We start from the raw sequence: 26,832 nt of genomic DNA on the forward strand, positions 1-26,832 counted from the left end.
ATCACCACTGTTCTTCACAGCTATGAATCAGATGACAAAAGCACTGGAGAAAATAGAAGTTTGGTACCAAATCCAGAAAGGAGGTAACAGATTGAACTACTTCATGCTCATGGATGAAATCGAGATGTTCAGGAAAGATGCTAATGAAACAGACATGCTAGACGGTAAGAATATTGTTAGGAGACATGAAAATGGAGTTTGGATTAGAAAAGTGTGTTCTATTTTACAAAGAGAGAAGAAAAGTAACAAGAACTGAAAGAATAAAGCTGCCTGATGGAAATGTTATCATGGCAATAGATGAAACTTTAGGGTAATAGAAGGTGAAGCAATAAATCACCAAGAAATGAAGGAAAAGATTAAAATGAGAATACCTACAAAGAATCAAAGCTATAATGATGTTAAAAGCTTAACTCTGGAAACACAGTAAAGGCTATAAACTCCTGGGCAGTGCCAGCAATCAGGTATATTGCTGGAATAGTGGAATAGAAGAAGTCAAAGCCATGCAACATAGATAGAAAAACCTAGAAAGATAATGAACATGTACCAAGCACAGCACCCAAATGCAAACATTGACAAGTGAAGGAGGAAAAGGACTCATCAGCACTGAAGATTGTGTCAACATCAAAAGGAGAGCACTGGGACAGTACCTGAAGAACAATAAAGATAAATGGCTAAAAATAGCAAGGGGAGAAAATTTGATCAAAGAGGATGAAGACCCAGATGGGTATAAGGAGAAAGGAGGAATAAAAAGATAATAGAAAATATAATAGAACAGTGGCAAAGAAAACAAATACATGAACAATTCATGAGACAAACTGAAGAATTGGCCATTGAGGAAACATGTCAGTGGCTGCCGAAGGGAAAACTTGAGAAGGAAACTGAAGGGATGATAATGGCAGCACAAGATCAGCCTTTAACAACAAAATATATTCAAAGAGTAATGCATGGGACTAACATCTCGTCAAAGTGCAGGAGATGTATGGCAATAGAAGTAACCATCAGCCACATTGCCAGTGAATGTTCAGTAATTGATCAGAATCAATACGAGAAAGGACACGATACTGTGACTAAAACTCTCCATGGAAGTCTATAGAAAATATCAAATACAATACAACAGCAAATGGAACGACCATTAACCTCACGCTGTGGTAGAGAAGGATCAAGCTAATCTACACTGGGATTACAGTATAAGGTTAGGCAGAATGATAAAAGCACATCGTCCAGACGTCTACAAGACAACGAAAAAAAGTATCACTCGTGGATATTGCAGTACTGAGGAACTCAAGAGTGGAAGATAAGGGGAGAGAGAAAATACAAAAGTACCAAGACTTACTAATGGAATTGAGAAGGCTATGGAATATGCAAGTGGAAGTAGAAGTAGGAGCCAATATAGCCCCAGGACTAGTGCATAAGAGTGTCCTAGTGAAAAAAAGCCTATATTGTGAGGGAAGTGATGGATTCCCAAGGAAGCTGTATATAACTTGGAACCCCACACTATGAACCATCAGTTTCTGGAGACTATGATTTAAAAAAGAAAATAATAATAATAATAATAATAATAATAATAATAATAATAATAATAATATTAATAATAATAATAATAATAATAATAATAATAATAATAATAATAATAATAATAATAACAGTGGATTAGAAGATACCAAAGGTCTGAATATATATAGAAAAAATCTTGAAAGGTTCTGAAGATGTACCAAGCACTTCAACCAAGAGCAAACAAAGAAGGCTAAATCAATAGACATCCCTTATTGCACTCAACAAATATGCTTTACCTATCAAAATTATGTAAACAATCTTCTGTAAATAAATGGATTTTAGATCAAATAACTATTGATATTTCTCTATATGGTTTTCTATTATACTAAAAAATAACATGCATGGCCCATACATGTATACATATATGCATGCATATATACATACATGCATACATACACAAATAAAAATGATAAAAGAATAGTAAATTTATTTCCAAAGCCACCTACATCCCAGAAGACTAAAATCTCCACTTTTCTCAACAGCTTAGTGTTTCAAATACCTCACCAAAGCATTTATTTTGTATTATTCGAATACAATATTACAGCCTTTAAAAGAACGCAATTCACAGATTACAGACATTACGTGTTGGTTGTTGCAAGGATTACCTTTTCTTTGAAATTACCGTTTACAAGTACCATTGTTTCTGGCATCAAAATTGATTTTAATTTGACTATTAATGGATAACCTTCAAATTTTTAAATCGTTATAGATATGCAAATGTAAACCGAAAAATTTGGTCAATTAGCAATGATTGTCAGGCTGGAATATATCAGAGCCATTTTCTGTACATTTGAAGAGGTAAAACATTAAAAACGGATAAAAAAAAATAAAGCGCAATTTATGAAATTAAAAGATGACTGCCCTGTAACTATTGCTGTATTCCTTATAATGGCCTACAAATACATTGAATTTCTATCATCAAGGTACCTATTTAAATATTAAAATTGTTATTATTATTATTATTATTATTATTATTACTATTATTATTATTATTAGTATTATTATTATTATTATCATCATCATTATTATTATTATTATTAGCTAAGATACAACCCTAGTTGGAAAAGCATAATGCTATAGACTCAAGGGCTCCAGTGGGTAAAATAGCCTAGAAAAAGAAAGTAAATAAGGAAACACATAAACTGTATGAAATGTAATGAATAAAGAATAAAGAATATGTTATAAAAATATGTGATATATGAGCTAAGAGGACACTCATATCAGCCTGATCAATATAAAAAATATTCGTTGCAGGTTTGAAATTCTAAAGTGCCACCGAGTCAACTGCCTGATCATTTCACAATCTGGTCACAGTTGAAATGAAACTTCTAGAATACTGTTGTGACGGGCCGAGAGAGGAGTTGTTAACTCAAAGGCAGGATGCAATCAACTGAGTTTTATTAAGGAACACTCTTCTTTATATACAAAACCTCAAGGCAACAGGACATGACCTGTTCGAGAGACAGACAATGTTACTGAGCAAAACGGAGACATGATCATTCAGGTTCTTTTTAGTGCGAGGGAAGAGCGCAGATACAAGCATAATATATACAACATAATTATGTACAATTGTGTGCCACACGGTTGGTACATGGCTCCCCCCCTAAAAATGACATACTGCACATGTTAAATAGAGCGCCCTGATCTAGAGAGGCGAACTGTAAGCGGGTCATCTGGCAGAAGATAAGCAGGTTTTAGACGATCAATGGAGACCCAGTCTTCTTTGCCCCGAATATTTAGTAGGAATGCTTTCGGACTGCGTCGGATCACAAGGAAAGGGCCCGTGTAAGGGGGCGTTAGTGGTGGCTTGCTAGTGTCGTTGCGCAGGAAGACGTGCGTTGCAGAGTGCAAGTCCGTTGGTATGTGATGCTTCGCTGGGGGCTTGTAAGTCTGGCGGCACGGAGTAAATTTTCCCACGACGTGACGTATGCGCTGGAGATCGTCGGAGGAGGTTGTAGAAGGAAAAAATTCGGCAGGGACGACCAACGGGTCGCCATACACTATTTCAGCTGCCGAGACGTCGAGGGCGTCTTTAGGAGTGGTCCTTAGTCCCAGGAGGACCCAGGGAAGCTGAGTAAACCAGTTGCAATCCTTGCAGCGGGACATCAAAGCTGCTTTGAGGGTGCGATGAAAACGTTCAACCATTCCATTGGCAGCGGGGTTGTAGGCCGTTGTCTGATGTAGGGTGATGCCCAGGAGATTCGCTAATGACGTCCACAATTGAGAGGTGAAAGTGGTTCCCCTGTCAGAAGTATTATGCTCAGGGATACCGAATCTTGAAATCCATCCAGAGAGTAAGGCAGATCTACATGAGGCGGACCTTGCAGTTTCCATGGGAATGGCTTCAGGCCAACGAGTGGAGCGGTCGATGACGGTAAACAGGTAACGATGTCCTTGTGATGTGGGTAGGGGGCCTACAACGTCGACATGAATGTGTGCGAAACGACGCTGAGGTTGAGGAAAGGTGCCCACTCCTGAATCCGTGTGTCGATGTACTTTGGAAGTTTGGCAAGAAGTACAGGCGCGGACCCAATCCTTAGCATCCTTAGAAATGCCGTGCCAAATGAACTTTGCCTTCAGCAGCTGTGCAGTAGAACGGCACGAAGGATGTGAAAGGCTGTGAATGAAATCAAACACCTGTTGGCGCATGGGAGCAAGAATCCAAAGTCGCGGTCTACCAGTACTGACGTCACAGAGGAGGGTGGTGTTGGAGTCTTCGAGGGCAAAATCTTCCCAACGGAGGGACGTGCAGGAAGTCCTACAAGCTTGATACTCTGGATCCTGTTGTTGGGCTTCAGCCAGGGCGTTGTAATCCAATCCCAGTTGAACGGCAGCCAACGTGTTTCTTGACAGGGCATCGGCAACGGGATTCATTTTCCCAGGGACGTATTGGAGGGTGCAATTGTATTCAGCCACGGAGGAGAGATGTCGGCGTTGACGGGCGGACCAGGCGTCAGACTGTCGAGTGAAGGCGTGCACCAGAGGCATGTGGTCTGTGCGAATGACGAAGGGCGTACCTTCTAAGAAATGGCGAAAGTGACGGACAGCCAAGTGCACGGCCAGCAATTCTCGATCGAAGGTAGAATAACCCGATTCTGCCTTGGACAGTTTTCTGCTGAAGAAGGCCAATGGACGGGGCGAGCCTTTGACCACCTGCTCGAGTACTGCACCAATAGCGACGTCGCTGACATCGGTGGAGAGAAGGAGAGGGGCGTGTGGGATAGGAAAAGTGAAAGCCGCAGCAGTTGATAGGGCCTTCTTTGCATTGCAGAAGGCTGCTTCTTGAAGGGGACCCCACTTCAGGTCCTTTGGCTTGCCCTTGAGGGAGGCGTAGAGGGGAGCAAGAGTGGCGGCAATGGCTGGCAGAAAACGGTGATAATAGTTGATCATGCCCAAGAATTCCTGCAGAGCTTTGACGGTCGAGGGCGCGGGGAAGTTCTGAACGGCTGCTACCTTCTCAGGGAGGGGATGGACTCCTTCAGGAGTGATACGGTGCCCTAAGAACGACACTTCGTTGGCGCCAAAGGTACACTTGTCGTACCGGACTACAAGGCCGTTTTGTTGCAGGCGGTCGAGCACGATGCGCAGGTGACGGAGGTGTTCCTCTTTTGAGGAGGAGAACACAAGTATGTCGTCCACATAACATACACAGAAAGGGAGGTCTCCTAAGATGCCATCCATGAGACGTTGAAACGTTGCCCCAGCATTACGAAGGCCAAAACAGGAGTAATTGAAGGTGTATGTACCAAACGGAGTGGTGATGGCGGTCTTGGGGATGTCTTTTGGGTTCGTAGGCACCTGATAATACCACTTCAGGAGGTCGAGCGTAGAGAAAACCTTCGCTTTGTGCAGGTAGGAGGTCACATCGGCAATGTTTGGGAGGGGGTAGTGATCCGGTTCTGTTTGCATGTTCAGGCGCCTGTAATCCCCGCACGGACGGAGGGAGCCGTCTTTCTTCAGAACGATGTGTAAGGGTGACGACCATGGGCTGGAGGCCTTTTGGCAAAGGCCCATTTTCTCCATTTCGGCGAACGTCTGTTTGGCGGCTGCCAATCGTTCCGGTGCCAGACGTCTGAATTTTGCGAAGACTGGGGGTCCCGTCGTCTTGATATGGTGATAAATACCGTGCTTGGCAGGAACCGTGGGCGTTTGGCGAAGTTCTGGACGGAAAACTTCCGGGTACGACGTGAGAAGGTGGGCGTAGGCATCCGTGGGTGCGCTGATGTGGAGAGCGAGGTTAGAGGGGGCTGGTTGAAGAGGTGTCGACAAGTACGAGTCTGCGTTGACCAATCGTCAGTGGGCGACATCGACCAGAAGGTGGAAATGAGAGAGGAAATCCGCACTGAGGATTGGCATTGTGACGTCAGCAACGAGAAACTTCCAATTGAATTTACCGTTTCCGAACGATAATGTGAGGTTCTCGTAACCGTAGGTGGGTATCGCAGATCCGTTGGCAGCTACTAAGCGGACGTCGGCAGATGTAGACAGACTACGTCGTGCCTTGAAGAGTTTCCTTGGCAAAAGAGAACGACAAGCACCCGTGTCTACCAAAAATCGCACGCCCGTTCCTGCATCCTGTAAAAAGAAAAGATTAGAAACATGGGAGGCCACCGCCACAAGCGATGGCCTACTTACACGTTTTTTGGCCACTGACAATCCTTGGCACATTTCTTCGCGGTTGCCCCGAATCTGCAGTGGTAGTAGCAAAACTGCGGCGGATGGGAGGTAGTAAGTGGCTGTAGAAGTCGTTCGTTGGGGCGCGAGCGATTGGTGGGTGGTGGGCGGCTTTGTCGCCGCTTCGGCACGTCACGGGGTAGGCGTGTATGTCCTACGGCATTCATGTCAGCTTCGGTTGACGTTGAATAGGCATCCTCGTAGTCAGGGGTGGAGGCGTTGATGGAGGTCTTGAAGTGGCTGTCCATAAGGGCGTCGGCTTTGGTCATCAAGTCCTTTATGGGTAAACTATCGACATCGGGTATGGCAGCGCGTACAGGTTCGGGTAAACGGCGTATCCAAAGGGCACGAAGTAGGTTCACCTCACGAGGAGAGCCGTCTGCGGCAGGTTGAAGGCGAGCGATACTGGTCATTTCCCTGAGGGCAAGCGAAGCCCTTTGGTCCCCCAACGGTTGTTGCGAGAGCTGAAAAAGCTTTGCTATACGGGCGGCTGGTGACGGCGAGTACTGCTGCAGAAGGTATGTTTTGAGAGCTTCATACGCTATTGGGGTGTCTCCTTGTTCACAAAGCCAGTCGGATATTTCTGGGAAGGTGTCCTCGGGTATCGCCGCGAGAACATAATCCGCTTTGGTGGTTGAGCGAGTCACGCCCCTGATACGAAACTGGACTTCCGAGCGCTGAAACCAAGCAAACGCTTCTCCGGTGGTGAACGGTGAAAGTTTCAATGGGGCGGCGCCAACTGCTGGAGTAGAGTCTGTCTCCGTCATTGTACCAACGATGGAGGGGCGAGGGAGGTGGGGGTGGAAGGCAGTGGGAGCGAGTCGACTTCCGGGGTCACCAATGTGACGGGCAGAGAGAGGAGTTGTTAACTCAAAGGCAGGATGCAATCAACTGAGTTTTATTAAGGAACACTCTTCTTTATATACAAAACCTCAAGGCAACAGGACATGACCTGTTCGAGAGACAGACAATGTTACTGAGCAAAACGGAGACATGATCATTCAGGTTCTTTTTAGTGCGAGGGAAGAGCGCAGATACAAGCATAATATATACAACATAATTATGTACAATTGTGTGCCACACGGTTGGTACACTGTGTAGTACTGAGCCCTATGATGGAGAAGGCATGACCGTTACAACTAACTGTATACCTATAGTCAATTATTTTAATCGAGGCAGATTTGCACCGACTCGCAGGGGTGCCCTTTTAGCTCAGAAAAGTTTCCTGATCGCTGATTGGTTGGACAAGATAATTCTAACCAATCAGCGATCAGGAAACTTTTCCGAGCTAAAAGGGCACCACTGCGAGTCGGTGCAAATCTGCCTCGATAAAAATAATTGACTATAGTACTGCGTACAGAATAGGAAGATCCGAATGCGAAGGATGGTCAGAATTATGAAAAAAATTTATGTTACATGCACAAAGAACTATATAAACGATAGTACCAAAAATCAATATGAAGACAAGGAACAAATTAATGAGGAGAGTCAGCAGTTGAAGACGGAGATCAATGCTCGGAACAAGGTAGAATGAAAGAATTAAACTGAAAATCTTAAAAAAATGTTTCTTAATAAGTCATATTTCTGCGCAAGTGAAGATGAGACAGACCGAATGTGTTTCTCAAAAGTAAATTTGCTACTAAAAATCACACCTAAAATTTCAAAGGGGTTGTGTATAGTTAAATAAACATCATCAATGCAAAGATCTGGACGTTGAGGAGCCACTGTCCTCGTCCTATTTACAACCATGCTCTGAGTTTTGTTAGCGTTCAACATCAAGGCCCCCTTACTTTTCACCATGCCCTCATTTTACCTAGATCTCTATCAAGTGATTCAGCAACTCCCAATCTACATTCAGGAGATGGAATTGATGCACAGAGAGTCGTATCATCTGCATATGCAACGATCTAGATTATTTTCTATGCCAAACCTCATATCATGCGTACTTTATATATTATAAAAAGTAATGGTCCAAGAACACTAACTTCTTGTTAATTTTGAACTAGTACTTTGGCTAAAACCTACCTTAAAAATAAAAATTCTTCTGAATATTGTTTTATTTTTTATTTCATGTTTCTTATAAATTCGATTATACATATGCGAACATTGTAACTATACAAGCATAAACTTGTACATACATACATACATACATAAACATAAAAACATAACATTTAAATATAGTGAAATGGCAGGTCTTAAAAATATAGTATGTCCCGCATTACATTTAATCTTTTTATGTTCAAATGAACTAATGAATAGAAAGCTACCAAGCACTTCAGAAGCGGAAAAACTATGTTTAACACAAATATCTCCAAAACGAATTTTTTGTGTCAGTATATTTTTCTAGCACACTGTTTAACAACCCGACCTAATTCATGGCTGACATATTATATTGCTATATGTGTTATGTTACGAGTTTACTCGTAAATAATAACATAAATGTGACTAGTCATGCTGAATCATTCGAAGGAATTTGTGTCAATTCTGTTACCCCTCCCCAACAACACCAGTTCCTTCCTTATCCCTCTCTTCCCCACCACTAGCTTCTTGCCTCCCTCCCTCATTGTCCCATAACTATATTATACATTAGAATGTTCTATAGTTGTAGAGGTATAGATATGATTATTTATGGATTACTGCTGAAAATGAGGAAGACTGGAAGAGAGGAGACTTTGGGGAGGGGTAGCTGAAGAATATATGTGGATAAGACTGGAGCTATGGTGAATAGTAAAGAAGGTAGAGACAGGATAGCCATACATGAAAGTAGTCGATTACAAAAACAGGTGGAACAATTCATATACTTGGGATCTACTTAAGCCAGGGAGGGGGATGTAAGGCTGAAGTTAAAAATAGGATAAAAGCAGCTTAGGGGAAGTGAATGAAGATAAAGGGAGTGGTATGTGATATGGAGATGCCAATTAAGCTAATGATCAAGATATTATAGCACAGTAATAAGACCATTGTTAATGTGTGGATTGGAAATATAGGCTAAGACAAAAAGAGGAAGCAAAGCTTGAGAGAACAGAGATTAGAATGATGAGCTGGATTATGGGAATACCTCTGCTTGAAAGATTGGAAAATGATGAAATAAGAAGAATGGCAGGCATAGTAAAGATTACAGAGGTGATAAGAGTGTCACAAATGAGATGGTGTCGGCACATGTTAAGGATGAATGGTGAAGAGGGAATGAGGAGGGCTTAAGAGGAGCATGTTAGGGGGAGATGGAGATTGATACAGAGAATTAGATGACGAAATAAGGTGAAGGATGATATGGAGAGAAGTTTGTGGAAGAGGAGGCATTTGATAGAAGGCACTGAAGATGGCGTATCAGGCAACCGACCACTTAATGAGGGGATAACGGTGGGGGAGAATAAGAAGAAAAGATTATTTACTAGGAGTAGTGTACAGTCCTATGGTGACAAGATGGATTTCCAGTTGCTAAGTACTGTAAAACAAGATGTTTACAAACATGAAGTAGAAGGCTCGTGTTTGCAGTCCTTATGGCCTTTAGACCTTCTCAGAAAAGTTATTACTATTATTGCATACTGTGTATTAATCATAAAATCTCAACTTGCTCCAGTTAATATAATATTATACTTTTCAGTTGACTCTTTAATATTCATATTACAAAATTATAAACTGCACATATTTCTCTCCATCTATTACCTATAAGTTTAAAATGAGTAATATTCATTAATGAATATGTACTATACATCATGGTTTATTGTAAATACTACTACATGCATATATTCTATTACTTTTATGAAGAGGGAACAATGCGAAAAAATATACATTGTAGGAATAAAATTCTGCAAACACGAACGAATTTATTGACATGGCCAAAACCAACATTTCCTTCATCATTCTGATCGCCTTAGATACGTCATCTATAATCCAGCTATACGACCATTAACAAAGGGATTATCCATTGCTTTCATGGTCGTTTGACCCATTCTGATTTTCATGGGCATACATAACAGTAACTGTTTCAAATAATATAGCTAATGCATGATACATCTACTCTATATAATAAACAACATGTGTGACTATGTGCATACACACACACACACACACACACATATATATATATATATATATATATATATATATATATATATATATATATATATCTATATGTCTCAGACATGTCCCTCCACTTGCGTCTGTTTATGGTCTTTCTATACACACATAGATGATATATATATATATATATAAATATATATATATATATATATATATATATATGTATGTATATAAATTATATATATATATATATATATATATATATATATATATATATATATATATATATACATATATATATATATATATATGTATGTATATAAATTATATATATACATACATACATATATATATATATATATATATATATATATATATATATATGTATATATATATACTGTATATATATATATATATATATATATATATATATATATATATATATATATATATGTGTGTGTGTGTGTGTGTGTGTTCGTATATGTATGTGTGCTTTATATTCCAGTCACGCTGAGCTCCCCCCATCCCTCGGATTGGGGGTAGTGGGGTAGTCATACTATAGTGAGAAGGGGGTGCGTAAGCTTGTATATCTATCTAAATATTTAACCATAATTTTCTGACTGGTCTCATACACTAGTAAATACATGTCATACTCAAATATTATGTATGTAATTAGAATAATGATAATAAAAAAATGGTATTTCGAAGATAGGCCAGGGAAGGTGTGACTGGGAGTGAAGAGGGATACGGGTAGGGGGGGGGGAATGCGGTATTGGGGTAGGGGGTTGTTTCAAGGTGTTGGTGGTGGGGTTAGACGAGTACCCGACTCTCGTCAGATTCTGTTTACACCATTAGATATGATGACTGGATTAGGCTTAATATCCATCAGTAAACTCAACATAACACGTAGTAATGTGGTAGGTCGGCCATTAAACTAAGATGTTAAAGGTAGTGGGTTGAAATATCATACCATCCAACTTCAAAAGTTCAAACTTGCAGCAAAAGTTTTTATGTTGAACAGGCTGACATAAGTCTCTCTTTTTAGCTTATTTAGAAAAAAATATGTTTTGCTGTTGTTATTGCTCTTAAAATATTTTATTCTAATGTTTATTTCTTTTCATACAGTTCATCTATTTCCTTATTTCCTTTCCTGACAGGGTTATTTTTCCCTATTGCAGCCCTTTGGGATTTCAATTTAGCATCCTGCTTTTACAACTAGAGTTGTAGCTTGGCTGGTAATAATATAAATAATTCGTTTAAAGGCTTTAAGGTTTAAAGGCCGCTCATGAATACCAGATGCAAGGGACAGTAACATTGCCCTAGCAAACAGGGCAATGCCCTAAAGACTGATGATCAGCTCCAAAGCCTCCTCTCCACCCGAGCTAGGATTAAGGAGGGCCAGGTAATGGCTGCTGATGACACAGCAGATAGACCTATAGGCTTCCCTAAACACCCCATCCTTAGCTCACGAGGCCGGTGAATATGCAGCGACCAAAAGAACTAACGAAATTGAGCAGGACTCGAACCCTAGTCTGGCAATCATCAATCATGGATGTGACCACATAAGGCACCCCAACGGTGTTTGTCTGCTGCTAAAATACATAGTAGATATATTGCTTTATAATAAGATGACAAACATATCTTTAAAAGTACGTCCTTTAGCAAGAACTTGACAGAATAAATTAAACATCCAAAATAGGTCTCTTGGTTTTAAGTTCATCGAATTAATTGTTTATATCGAACTTAGTCCTTGATGACAACTAATGTTTATATATATAAATCATATAGTTGAGAGAGAGAGAGAGAGAGAGAGAGAGAGAGAGAGAGAGAGAGAGAGAGAGAGAGAGAGAGAGAGAATTCATGTGCATCATTTTGCTCTACAGTTACAGTAAATAAAGATGAAATTACTTACCCAAAATCAATTGTAATCAAAACAGGAAAGTACCTAAAATATTAGAGATGAAATAATTTGACATCCTTCGAAAACTTAGACGAGCTTTTGCTAATAAACGTCCAAGGAATTTATCATAATTGATTGGAGAAGAATTTTAAGTATGCTAATTAACATCTTGAGAAATTTTAGTAAAGAATGGCTCAAGATTTTTGGGAAAATCATTTCGAAAATATTTTTCGTAATAAACTGTTAAAGAATTTTAAAATATATTTAAAAACGTTTTTAGTAATACAGTGATAAAATTTTTTAGTGATAAACTGCTAAAGTATTTATCGTTATAAATTGATAATAATTTACCCATCATCGGTGACGTTTAGACAATGTATTATGTTATCCTGTTGCAAAATAATGAACTAGAAAATATTGAGAACAAAGCCAAGAAGTTTACCTTTTACAATGGAGATTCCTTTTATAAAAATCACAATCTTTCTCTTCTTCCAACTCAGACCCTATTGGTATCTACATAAGCTGACACCAGAATCGTATAGTGGTTTAGAGCTTGCATAGTCTAGATATTTAGTATGATGACATGTTTGTCCTTGGTACAAAAACTCGGAGAATGAGAGAGTTGCAATTTACAAGAGCCGTTGCAAAGGCTCGAAAGGAAGCTGGGATGGACTCGCAAGGCTAAAAAGGTAGGAGCAAATACCATTCAGCAACGCCTTAAGTCACACTGCTAACGCCAATTCCCGGACTTATTGATTATAAGAATGTTATTTCATTACACCAATTGTAAAAGCCAAAATTGGACATTCTAATTCCCTCTCCAACAACTGAATTTAAAGATGATGTCCTAAAATAACGATAGCTTTTTAATCTGATTCCCAGAGGACTTTTATGGGTGCAACCTGAAAGAGAGAGAGAGAGAGAGAGAGAGAGAGAGAGAGAGAGAGAGAGAGAGAGAGAGAGAGAGAGAGGGCGTATATTTTATATATGCATATATATATTTAAATATATAATATATATATATATATATATATATATATATATATATATGTATATATATATACACACAAACACACACACACACACACACATATATATATATATATATATATATATATATATATATATATGTATAGATATGAATGGAGAGAGAGAGAGAGAGAGAGAGAGAGAGAGAGAGAGAGAGAGAGAGAGAGAGAGAGAGAGAGAGAGAGAGTTGAAAATACATTTGATCATATAAAAACACAAATATAGACATAAATACCTGTATACAGGCCTGTGTTTAAGATTGTACCACAAACGGCTAACAATTATTAGTGAGTTAATGCATCTAAAATTTCCTGTAATAACATAGATAATGTTCTGTAATGTGGAGATAATTATTCATTTTTCAGTAACACGAACAATGACCTTTGCTCTCACCTCTTCAATAAAATATAATCCTAGGATTACTCATAATGCGAGTTTTAAATGGATGTAATTAGCAGGTTTTATGAAAGAAAAAACTTTTATTGATGGTTTTTTTTCTTTAGTTTGGAATAAATAAACGATTATGAATTTATGAACTGGTGTAATGTTCGGAGATATTTGGACGGGAACACAGAAGAATTGTTTTGAAATACTTCGTTACTTTTCTTTAGGGGAAAAAATTACACTTAAAAATTTGCATTTGGAATAAATGTTGTCAGATATTTACCTTTTTTAAAAACTAATATATTGACGCAAAGGAGTGATATTACAGGCACCAACCCGTAAAATAAAATGTATTGTAAAAAAATAGTGTCGTTTGTATTTCACTGAAATACAGCTAAAAACCGTATGTTTTTACGGAGAATATCCGATTAGAATTACGGTTCTTTCTAACAGAGCTAGGATAATCGAGAGAATTGTTCACGTGAGAATTTTCTACATAAAAGAACGGGTATTAGGGAAATAAATAAACAATGACTTGTAAAATTGAAAGAAGGTTTGTCATGAAACTATTGTCGATTCGCTAAAATAATTAAGATTTATGTTTATTTTTTCATCAAATTAATATGTAAAAACACGATATTATTTCTTTGTTTAGTCAAGGGGGGATATTTTTAAAACCTCATAATGATTTTTCTTTTCTTCATAAGTCACAGACCCTTATTTAGAAAAAAAAAAAAAAAAGTCTCACCTTATGATTAGGACGTCGAAGATTCGGGATGATCGGGGTCTTCTGGCAATTATTGTTGTTGTATAGGAGGGGACGGATGATTGATTGATTGATTGATCTGAGGGTTTCTGGCATCCTGACATCTAAGGCGACGGAGGAGAGAGACGACTGACGACAAGGAAAGAGTGATGCAACGACATCTCCTTGGTTACAATGAAAAAGTATCACACGAACAAGGGGCTGGGAAAGGACAGACGTCACTGAAGGGAACCACTTGAAGTAGGCAGTGGATAAGACGGCTTAACAAGGGGGGGGGGGGGGTATCAAACCCCCCATATGTTAAGTTTCCTTATGTATGGGTGTGATTGGTTAATGAAAAGAATTCAAAGTTAGTACTGCGTATGTTAAGTAAACTTAACTAGTAGTAAACTTGTCCGGAGCAGGCATTTGTTGTATGAAAACTGGATGTATTATGGTAATCAAGGCAAAATAAGAGAAATCACTTAACTGTATATATATATATATATATATATATATATATATATATACATATATATATATATATGTATATATATATATATATATATATATATATATATATATATATATATATATATATATATATATATAGTGGGTTAGAATCAGTGAAGAAATAAACAGTGAAATAGTAAGTTCAAGTGAAGTAAAGTATACAGTAAGTGTTATCTTTATTTAAATACACTGAAATGTAATAACGGAGAAAAGGATTGAAATAGGAAGGGGCAAACAGTTTAAACCTGAGAAAATGAGAAATATATACATGTGGGTATTGCATCAACGAATATATACATATGGTATTAGAAGGGTCAAGTCTCGAAGAATACTTGAATGTCGCAGGTGTATTTTGGATCGTATTGGGAAAAGTACGATTGGGAGCACTAAGAGGAACACGAGTAACCTTCTTGGAAGAAAGAAGCCGGGGAGGGGTGGGGGGGGGGGGATCATGCGCAAAAAGTCTAAACTGGTTAACACGCACCATAATATGTACATTAGAACGAACAATTCAAAATATGTACATACGAAACAGGAGCGAATACACAAACCGCTTTGCGGAATGTCAACGAACAAATGAACAATATCCCAGTAGTATAGAATATAGATAATTTATGCAGTTTTCATTGGATTTATTAGGCGTCACAGAAAATAATGTATAGAGAAGAAAGCGTTTGTTTTACCATTATTTATCGCTTCTCCACTATATATTTTTCCCCACCCTAAACCACGGGTTCCCACCGGGTGGTCCCCGTTGCCGTCGGATATCTGTATCTATTTATCTATCTATCTATCTATTTATATATATATAAATATATATATATATATATATATATATATATATATATATATATACATATATATACATATATATGTATATATATGTATATATATATATATATATATATATATATATATATATATATATATATATATATATATAGAGAGAGAGAGAGAGAGAGAGAGAGAGAGAGAGAGAGGGTTGAAAATACATATGATCATATACAAACACAAATATAGACACAAACACCTGTATATGAGTCACTGTTTAAGATTGTATACCACAAACGGCTAACAATTGTTAGTGAGTTGATGCATCGAAAATTTCCTGTAATAACATAGATAATGTTCCTGTAATGTGGAGATAATTATTAATTTTTCAGTACCACGAACAATGACCTTTGCTCTCACCTCTTCAATAAAATATAATCCTGGGATTACTCATAATGCGAGTTTTAAATGGATGTAATTAGCAGGTTTTATGAAAGATAAAAACTTTTATTGATGGTTTTTTTTCTTTAGTTTGGAATAAATAAACGATTATGAATTTATGATCTGGTGTAATGTTTGCAGATATTTAGACGGGAACACAGAAGAATTGTTTTGAAATACGTTGTTACCTTCCTTTAGGGGAAAAAATTACACTTAAAAATTTGCATTTGGAATAAATGTTGTCAGATATTCAAATTTTTCATCAAATTAATGTGTAAAAAACGGTATTATTTCTTTGCTCATAATCTCGGGGGGATATTTTTAAAACCTAACAATGATTTTTTTCTCTACAAGTCACAGACCCTTATTGGGAAAAAAAAAAAAGTCTCACCTTGCGATTAGGACGTCGAAGGTTTGGGATAATCGGGTTCTTTTGGCAACTGTTGTTGTTTTATAGGAGGGGACGGATGATTGATTGATTGATTGATCTGAGGGTTTCTGGTATCCTGACTAAGGCGACGGAGGACAGAGGCGACTGGCGACAAGGAAAGAGTGATGCAACAATGTCTCCTTGGTTACAATGATACAGTATCCCACGAACAAGTGGCTTGGAAATATGTACATAAGAACGAACAGTTCAAGATATGTACATACGAACGAACAGTTCAAGATATGTACATACGAACGAACAGTTCAAGATATGTACATACGAACGAACAGTTCAAGATATGTACATACGAACGAACAGGAGCGAATACACAAACCGCTTTGCGGAATGTCAACGAAAAAATTAACAATATACCAGTAGTATAGAATATATATAATTTATGCAGTTTCCATTGGATTTATTATGCATCGCAGAAAATAATGTATAGAGAAGAAAAGGTTTGTTTTTACCATTATTTATCGTTTCTCTAGTATATTTTTTTCCGCCATAAGCCCCTTCTAGACTTTCAGCACATGGATTCGGATTGTGCTGTATATATATACATACACACACACACACACACACACACACACATATATATATATATATATATATATATATATATATGTGTGTGTGTGTGTGTGTGTGTGAGTGTATGTGTGTGTGTATTTATGTTAAAGAACTAGCTATATATTCATGAATATGTTAATACAAACATATACTCAGCCATGACCATTCAATTTATAAGCATTGCATTAGAAAATATATGAGCTGTATACTCCTAAAGATATTAAGTAGTTCATAGCCAATTATATTTACGGTGTATAGTTACATTTCTTCGGAAATGGAGAACTTTTAGCAATTAACTTGAAGCATTAATAGATTTGTTGATTGGGAAATTTCAGATTTAATGCTTGGGATGAAAAAAAAAATGCATGACAAACAATTATGTTCACAAACTCAGTCTTGGTAAAACTTGATGTTTACTATAAACATTTGTTACAAAACATCAGCTATAACAAGGTTGATGTTTACGCATCTGTAAAACATCAAATTGCAAAATGTACTCAATACAATATACTGAGCTTAGGAACCCTATACTTTGCAATGAAATGATTTAGATATCTAATTCCTCTGCTTTTTAGATATTTACTAAACCAGGTATATTACTTTGAAATTAACCCTCGCAGTTACTTCAATATCAAAGGTACGTTAACACTAATGTTCCCTAGCCGTCAAAAATGCCTAATTATTTAGATAGATATACGAACACATGCACACAGGCACACCCACACGAGATTCAACTCTTCCCTTCCTCTCCTCCTTCCCTAACTACAATCTTCTCGTTAGGCAATTTGTGGGAGAGTGTGGTTTCCGAATGTACCTCTCGGGGTACCCCTTCTCAACAGGGTATCATTACTCCCTCGCCTCCTTGAGCGTAACAGGATATACAATATATATATATATATATATATATATATATATAAACTTATAATCTATCTATCGATCTATCTATCTATCTCTCTAATTATCTATTTATATATATATTATATATATATTTATATATGTATATATATATATATATATATAGAGAGAGAGAGAGAGAGAGAGAGAGAGAGAGAGAGAGAGAGAGAGAGAGAGAGAGAGAGAGAGAGAGCAAAATTCTAATGGTAACCCACAGCAAAGAAAATTACTTGAGAGAAAGAAAGACAGGAACTAAAAATAAGCGTGTATGCACCAAATCACACAAAACCTCAATGTTCAAGATTCTAATTAATTGAAAATATAATCTGCTTGAATTAATGCATTTTTATTTGACCTGACATAACCTAATACTTCTCTATGTGTAAAAGATCATTGATTTTCTAAATTATGTAATCCATAGATTAAAACAAAAATATCAGCATTTAGGAAAATATGTATTGTTTTTTTTTTCTTTTTTAATTTGTGGTTTATAATAAATAATTTCGAGTATTATAATTTCATGCCAATTAAGAGTTTAATTGTTATGTTATGGATACCGTTCTTATTATGAAATACTAGTGTACGCGACCCGTAAAAATGACAGCTAAATATTTGGATAGATATGCACACTCACGCACACACAGATTTAACCCTTCTTACCCCTCAACTTTCCTAACTGCAACCCCTCTCACCGGGGTATGACTACTTCTTCTCCCCCCTGTCCTGGGGAACAGATTATTGAATACCTTCAGTGTACGTATTTAGACATTTTACAAAACGACGTTTAAAAACTTTAAATAATATGCAAGTTATGGAAATTGGGGATGGGGGGGGGGGGGTTAATCAGCAAGGCTAGAGCTACCACAAATACATTTATTTGATGAAGTGACATTACCAATTCTCCAAGAGGAAAATGAATCTCTTCTTATTAAGTTGCCATATACAACGGACAATTTAGGAGTTAAACAATCAGCGGATTTTATGAAAAAAAAAAAAAAAAAAGTACCATTTGGGTGTACACCTCTAAGAGATCAATGTCCACTAAGAGTATTTTAATTTCACTGAACGATAAGGTAAACTAGTCAGTTTAGCCTCAGGTAAACAGTTTCTCATTACTCTGCTTACTATCAAATGCACCAACCATAAGGCTTGTCTTTTCCTATGGACAGTGAGTGACAAAGCCAAATGGTTTAAGTAAATGAGGACCTGTTAAATCTACAGTAAAGAGTAAAGATTTGAGGATAGCCAACCATTTATGTTCCTGGGTTGTAACAGAAAGTTTTCTTTTTTTCTTTTTTAAATAATCAAATTACATTCCTTTCCAGTTGAAGCATAAAGTCTCTGAGCGACAGCTCTTAGCCGAGTATAGTTATTCCAAATCCAACAAGATTTATTATCTTTCCAAAGATAATAAGCCTCCTGCTTCTACATATAAGCCTGTCTACAATCATCATAGAACCAGGGTTTGTCTTTCACTCGGTATCTTAACAAAAGAAAAGGAATACGCCTGTCAATTATGTTGGCAATATACAATTCTTTTTTGTAACAATACAGTAACTGATATTAAGTAGCCTACAGCTCTTTACTGTTTTCAAGAAAATGTAACCAAAATATTCCCAAGTAGATAACGTTCAGAGGTCTACTCTGATAATATGAAGTCACATAATATATCTCTTCTTGGAAATTCAACACTGTGTGCACTTTAGAATCGCAATTTGTTTAGTTTTTCCAAGTATTGTTTACAAGTCTTATCGTGAAACTTCTATACAGTATAAACTGGGATGAGATAAAGGACATAGTTCATCTCAAAAAGTAGCGATTTGACTCCAGTTTTTCCTTGAGATATCAACCGATAAAAACAGAAAACTATCAAGGTTGAAGACATAAGGGATGGCTCATAAAACCAAGAATTTTCCTTTATTAGAAACTGTTGATATTTTCGATAAAAGTATTCTATATGAATCTTTTATTTTTTTAATTTAATTTGAAAAATGTGTATTTGAAATTTGAATATAATTAAAGTCCAGAGCTGAAGATTAACTATTATGGTCAAATATTTGATATCTAGTAGGGTGTTTGTCATCAGGGAATTTTTGACGATTTCGACTGTGCTCAGCCCCTATTCTCTAATATGCTCTTTCACTCAAAAGGCCTTTGCTCCATCACGGCTTGCTACGCTTACAAATAAACATTATCTCATTGCTCCTCTGTTATGACAAGCGGTACATAGATGTGCTGTGCCCGCCTGCTGAGTGATTCACTATCAAAGTATCATAACTATTTATAATTTCTTTTATCAATACGGTTATGTTTACTGTTTACATGAATCAGCTGTGAGATGGTGGCGATTAATAACGATGCTTGTGGGAGGAGCATATTAAAGATTATGGGCTGCACAAAATGGCTTCCGTTTTTGACAAAGGGACCAGGGCTGCCGTAATAACCGGATTAAAAAAAAAAAAAAAAAAAAACGATCGAAATGTGAATAGATACGTGAATGAATAGAAATACTTCTTTGTTAACTAAAAAATTTTCTTTACTTTAATATGTTGCCTATATAATGTGACGTACTTAAAAAGCCTCGCCTAAAACCATCCTTACGTTGGCCAAGTTCACACCTACTTTGAACCTTTAAGGTTCTGCAGTAAAATCCCCTTTAAAATCTAAATCCTGAAAATTTATGAATGCGACAAACGCCAGCCACGAAGTTGTTTCTACATAATTTTAAATGTAATGTTGGCGTAGCTAATAAACAATCATACATGATCAACCATCTTTTATAAATAAAAAGTGTAATAAGCAAGCAAGCAATGAATCTGTCCAAGTTAGAATTATATCTATCTACCGTATGAAAAGTTACTTACAATTGTAAACAAGAAACAGGTAAATTTTGGACAATAACACATTGACCGAAAGCTAATATGATACAATAACTTTGTTTTTCTCTCCGATACGTAATGCTTACAACTATTAAAAGCACATCCCATATTCAGTTTAAAGGTTTAAAGGCCGCTCATGAATGGCAGAGGCGAGGGACAGTGACGTTGCCCTACCAAGCAGGACAATGTCCTAGAGATTGGCCATATATACATATGAGATCAGCACCCAAGACCCCTCTCCATCCAAGCTAGGATCAAGGAGGGCCAGGCAATGGCTGCTGATGGCTCAGCAAATGGACTTATAGGCTCCACCAAAACCCCCATCCTTAGCTCACAAGGATGGTGGGGTTGCAGCGACCAAAGAAACTATCGTGTTTGAGCGATACTCTAACCCCAGTCTGGCGTTCATCAGTCAGGGACGTTACCACATCAGCCAACACAACCCCCAAGAGTTTTAATTACGTATGTGTCATTATAAAAACGTAAAATACTTGTAATATACAAGTGGTAATACACAAACACAAGAATCGTGTAAATCATAGCAGCTAATCCGCTTCTTATAAACCGTTTCATTCTATGATGAAGAAAAATTACAGGTTAGTAAGTCATAGACAACGGAGAGACAATTTAACAAATGGAAGTCGTAATTTTTTATAATCAGAGGAACAAAGGGAAGGTGGCTTTAAAAATAAGGTTAAGTAAACTATAAAGGCTATACATGAAACTTTTTTTTTTTAACTATTTCGTTATCTTCTATTGTTATTATTCTAACCTCAATAACAATTAATTGTTTACCTCGATTTGTTTTCAAGCACGTTAGTTAAATTCCTAGTTACTATTATCATTATTATAATCTACCTTATATATCATTCCTTTCATTTTATGCGAATATTTTCTATTGTATCTATTGCCAATACTCCCATCCGATTAGAGGGAGGTCATTAGTTTTCTCTTCTTTTCAGACCTTAACTTATTTTCCTGCTACATACGCAAACACACAAACATATAAACAGATTCCATTGATGGATGTATGGATAGATGTGTAGTATTTAGGTCAAAAGCACAGATTTCTCTGAAGGCTGTTCAGAGAAGGATCAGCAAGATGAAGTACAAGAAACATGGGCGTAGAATTCGTAAAAGACTAAAAAAAAGATGGTACATTGTCTGAATATATATATATATATATATATATATATATATATATATATGTATATATATGTATATATGTATGTGTATATATATATATATATATATATATATATATATATATATATATATGTATATATATATATGTATATATGTATATATGTGTGTATGTATATATATATATGTGTGTGTATATATGTATATATATGTGTTTGTATATATATATCTATCTATATATATATATATATATATATATATATATATATATATATATATATATATATATATATGTATATATATATATGAGTAGAAGTTTTTTTAAATTTAGATTGGGAAAATGCAGGATATTTATATTAATGGAGAATACCTTAACAACTTAAGGTTTGCAGACAACGTAGTTCTGTTTAGTGAATCATGGAGGAATGGCAAATGATGATAGAAGACTTGAATAGAGAAATCAAAACAGTAAAACTGAAAATGAATATGAGAAAAACTAGGATAATGTTCGATGACGTGGTTCCCAAGGACACGAGACCGAGATTAAAAGAAGGATAATCATGGGATGGAGAGCTTTTGATAACGAAAAAGAAATTATGAAATGTAAAATGCCCCTTTCTCTAAAAAGAAAAATGTTTATTTAATGGTCCTACCAGTATTAACTTAGCCATCAGAAACTAAATTGGAGACTTACTAAAGCCTATGAACTTCATTACAACTCAAAGAGCTATGGGAAGAATAAGGATGAGAATAACACTAAAAGACAGAAAATGAGCAACATGGATACGAAAAAAATGCTAAAGTAGGGGATATTCTAACATGTAAGAAAAAGAAATGGACGTGGGCAGATAATAGATGGACATTATAAAAACAGTATGGGTCCATAGAGATTAAAAAAGAAGCAGGGGAAGAAAGAGAAGAAGATGGATGGACGATCTAAGAAAATGTGCCTGTTTAGACTGGAAAAGGAAAACCATATACATACACGAGTGGAAGGACATGTCTGAGGCGTTTGTTCTGCAGTTGATTAGTAAAGGCTTATGGTGATATATATATATATATATATATATATATATATATATATATATATATATACATATATATATGAATAATGTTTCGTTAACCTTTTTGGTGGTACATGTAGATGCAATATAACGGTCAACTCAATGAGAGAATCCTCCCTTCAAGTAATTTGCTTTTGTACTTTAAATGGCAGATTTCAAATAATATTTGAGATAATGCTAAATAAAAGTAATGCTGATAATTCTTAAAAACAAATGAAAAAAGATATTGCTGAAAATATATTAATTAGAAATTTAAAATCTCCTAATATATAAATTCACATAACAACGATAACTATTCCCATACATTTTAAAATAACAAAGTAAATGATTAAGTATAACTCAATGTAAAATCAACGAGGGACAGAAATATATGAACATGATATTAGAAATAAGAAACAGTAAAATTGTTGCCAAATATGAACACAATAACAAATTTTGACGATGATCAGAATGAACACTAAGAAACAAGGACTTTCATTATTCATTATCAAGTTGAATAAAATGTTAATTCTAATAATCAGGCCTCCTCCATCATGAGGCTCAATACTACACAGTACTCTAGAGGTTTTATTCCAGCTGTGACCAAGTTGTGGAATAATCTTCCTAATCGGGTAGTTGAATCAGTAGAACTTCAAAAGTTCAAACTTGCAGCAAATGTTTTTATGTTGAACAGGCTGACATAAATCCTTTTATAGTTTATATATGAAATATATGTTTTAATGTTAATGTTTTTAAAATATCTTATTTTAATTGTTCATCACTTCTTATATTGTTTATTTATTTCCTTATTTCTTTTCCTCACTGGGCTATTTTTCCCTTTTGAAGCCCTTGGGCTTACAGCATCTTGCTTTTCCAACTAGGGTTGTAACTTAGTTTGTAATAATAATAATAATAATAATAATAACAATAATAATAATAATAATAATAATAACAATAATAATAATAATAATAATAATAATAATAATAATAATAATAAGTTCAAACTTGCACCATTGTTTTTTATGTTGAATAGGCTGACATTAATATTTTTATAGTTTATATATGAAATATCTATTTCAATGTTGTTAATGTTTTTAAAATATCTTACTTTAATTGTTCATTACTTCTTATATTGTTTACTTATTTCCTTATTTCCTTTCCTCACTAGGCTAATTTCCCCTGTTGGAGCCCCTTGGGCTTACAGCATCTTGCTTCTCCAACTAAGGTTGTAGCTTAGTTTGTAATAATAATAATAGTAATAATAATAATAATAATAATAATAATAATAATAATAATAATAATAATAATAATAATAACAATAATAATCTCTGGAATGAATATGGCAATCAGAAAGGTTGCTCTGAATCCGATAACAGAAAAGAGCAACATAATTACTTACCTCGTAACGACTGACTTCGTCGAGGTTAATCCAATATCATTGTCTGGAATAACCTGGAAATAAAACAGAATAGTCTATGACAAAGCAATCCAGTTCACCATTGACGAGGGAAAGTGAGGGAGAGAGAGAGAGAGAGAGAGAGTATTTCATAGGGAAATCTACTATGAGAAACGCAAGAAGATTAACATACACATTCATTCAAACATACACACTTATATGTGCAGATATATAGATAACTATATATATATATATATATATATATATATATATATATATATATATATTTTCTGCATATCTATATGTATATACTGTATATATACATACATATATATGTATATATATATACATATGTATACACACACACACACACATATATATATATATATATATATATATATACATATATATATAAATGTATGTATATATATAATCACAAATATATGCATATTTATGGACATACACATTATGTATATATATATATATATATATATATATATATATATATATATATATATATATATATATTACAACCACAAAGAAAATGCAGAGCTTCTAGTTTACTGCAGGACAAAGACCTCAGACAACTCAATTCATGTTTGGAGTTTGGCCAGTTTTCATTACCACAATGTCCATTGCGGATTGGTGATGGTGGGAGATTTTCGTCTTAACGATCACAGCAAAGCAACCTAGTATGGTTAGCCCTGTCTAGTACAGCTATGCTGATCACAGTAATACGCAAAATCTTTCACAATGTTAAAGTATTATTATTATTACTTGCTACGTTACAACCCTTACCAAAGGGAAAGGAACCACTGAACAACCACAGTGCAGTAGTTAACCCCTGGGGTGAGGAAAAATTGTTTGGTAATCTCAGTGTTGTCAGGTGTATGAGAACAGAGGAGAATCTGTAAAGAATAGGCCAGAAAAGGGATAGGGGAACCTGGTGCCCTAAGGCCGCATATGGCTTTCTGAACCGTCAAGTGCGGCCTTCTACGGCCTTTGATATATGTACAATATGTGTAGTATATTTCTGCTTTGACACTGAATATTGTGTGTTTGAAATCATTCTACTGTATGTACACACATACAAATATGTACACACAGACAATAGGAAAGTTGTGTTCAGTGATGTACCTCCCAGAGAATGGAAGCGATTTTTCCTTGAATTCAATGAATCCTAACTTAATACAACTAGCAGTTTTTTCTTGTCAGCTGCAACAGCTGTTGTAACTGACAAGGAAAAACTGCTAGTTGCAGTGAGTGAATGATTTAACGTATGATGGACGAGAGAGTTCCTGTTTTGTCCATCTCCTCACTGTGATCTATGCTAGTTTCAGATGAATCAACAGTTTCCAGATTTTTGGTATTAAAATATTTTATTTGTGCTTTCACTGAAGAGTTTTGATTGTATGAAAAACAGCTTCCCTTAGATAACCTTAACGCAAGGACAAGAGGAACAGACATTTTAACAACTTCAATAAGCAATGTCACAAAGGAGGACTGGCTAAAAACTATGGATTTATTGAACATCTTAAGAAAGCAAATAATTGAGTTTTTTTAAATGAAAACAGCTAAGTGTGTTCAAACAGATACGATTTTTTTTACTGGGATGTTGCATTTTTATAAGATGTGATTGCTTAAAAAGTACCTACTTGCCAATATAAAATATTTTAAAAGGTTATATTGTTGATATTTATAAGCTATCTTTTCCAAAAGATTAACATTATTTTATTTATCTCTTCAATACAAAGAACTTACTTGCTTAACTAAAGTAATTTGAAAATGACATGCTTTCGATATTATTCATTTACTTACGGTAGTTTAAAAACTACCCAAACTTGAATGAAATATTTTAAAATTTAGTTTTTAATATAATTCATTTACTGATTACTTGAATAAAAAGTACTTAATTCAAATATTTAAAATTGTAATGCTTTAAATTTTTATAAACCTGTCACTTTCTTTAGATTACTAATAAATTACTTGGAGGATAAACTAAACAACAAAATTCTATGCGGCCTTAAGGAGCATTGATGAATTGCAAGATGGCCTTCATCCGAAAAAGGGTTCCCCACCCCTGGGCCAGACTATTCGGTGTATGTGTAGGCAAATGGAAAGGGAACCGTAACCAGAGAGAACGATCCCATGTAGTACTGTCTGGCCAGTCAAAGGACCCCAAAACTCTCTAGCGGTATTATCCCAACGGGTGGCTGGTGCCATGGCCAACCTACTACCTATCCTCAGGCATATATATGGGGAGAGAGTTATAACTCAGTAATTTACGTACAATTAGAGATTCAAAAGTATTGCAAACAAGAGAGAGAGAGAGAGAGAGAGAGAGAGAGAGAGAGAGAGAGAGAGAGAGAACCTTGGTAAGTGTGTCTAATATTGGATCTCACGGGAAATGATATAATTGAAATGGACTTCTGTGAATACAAAGATA

Source organism: Palaemon carinicauda, chromosome 29 (assembly GCF_036898095.1).
Source record: "Palaemon carinicauda isolate YSFRI2023 chromosome 29, ASM3689809v2, whole genome shotgun sequence".
Taxonomy (NCBI): Eukaryota; Metazoa; Arthropoda; class Malacostraca; order Decapoda; family Palaemonidae; genus Palaemon; species Palaemon carinicauda.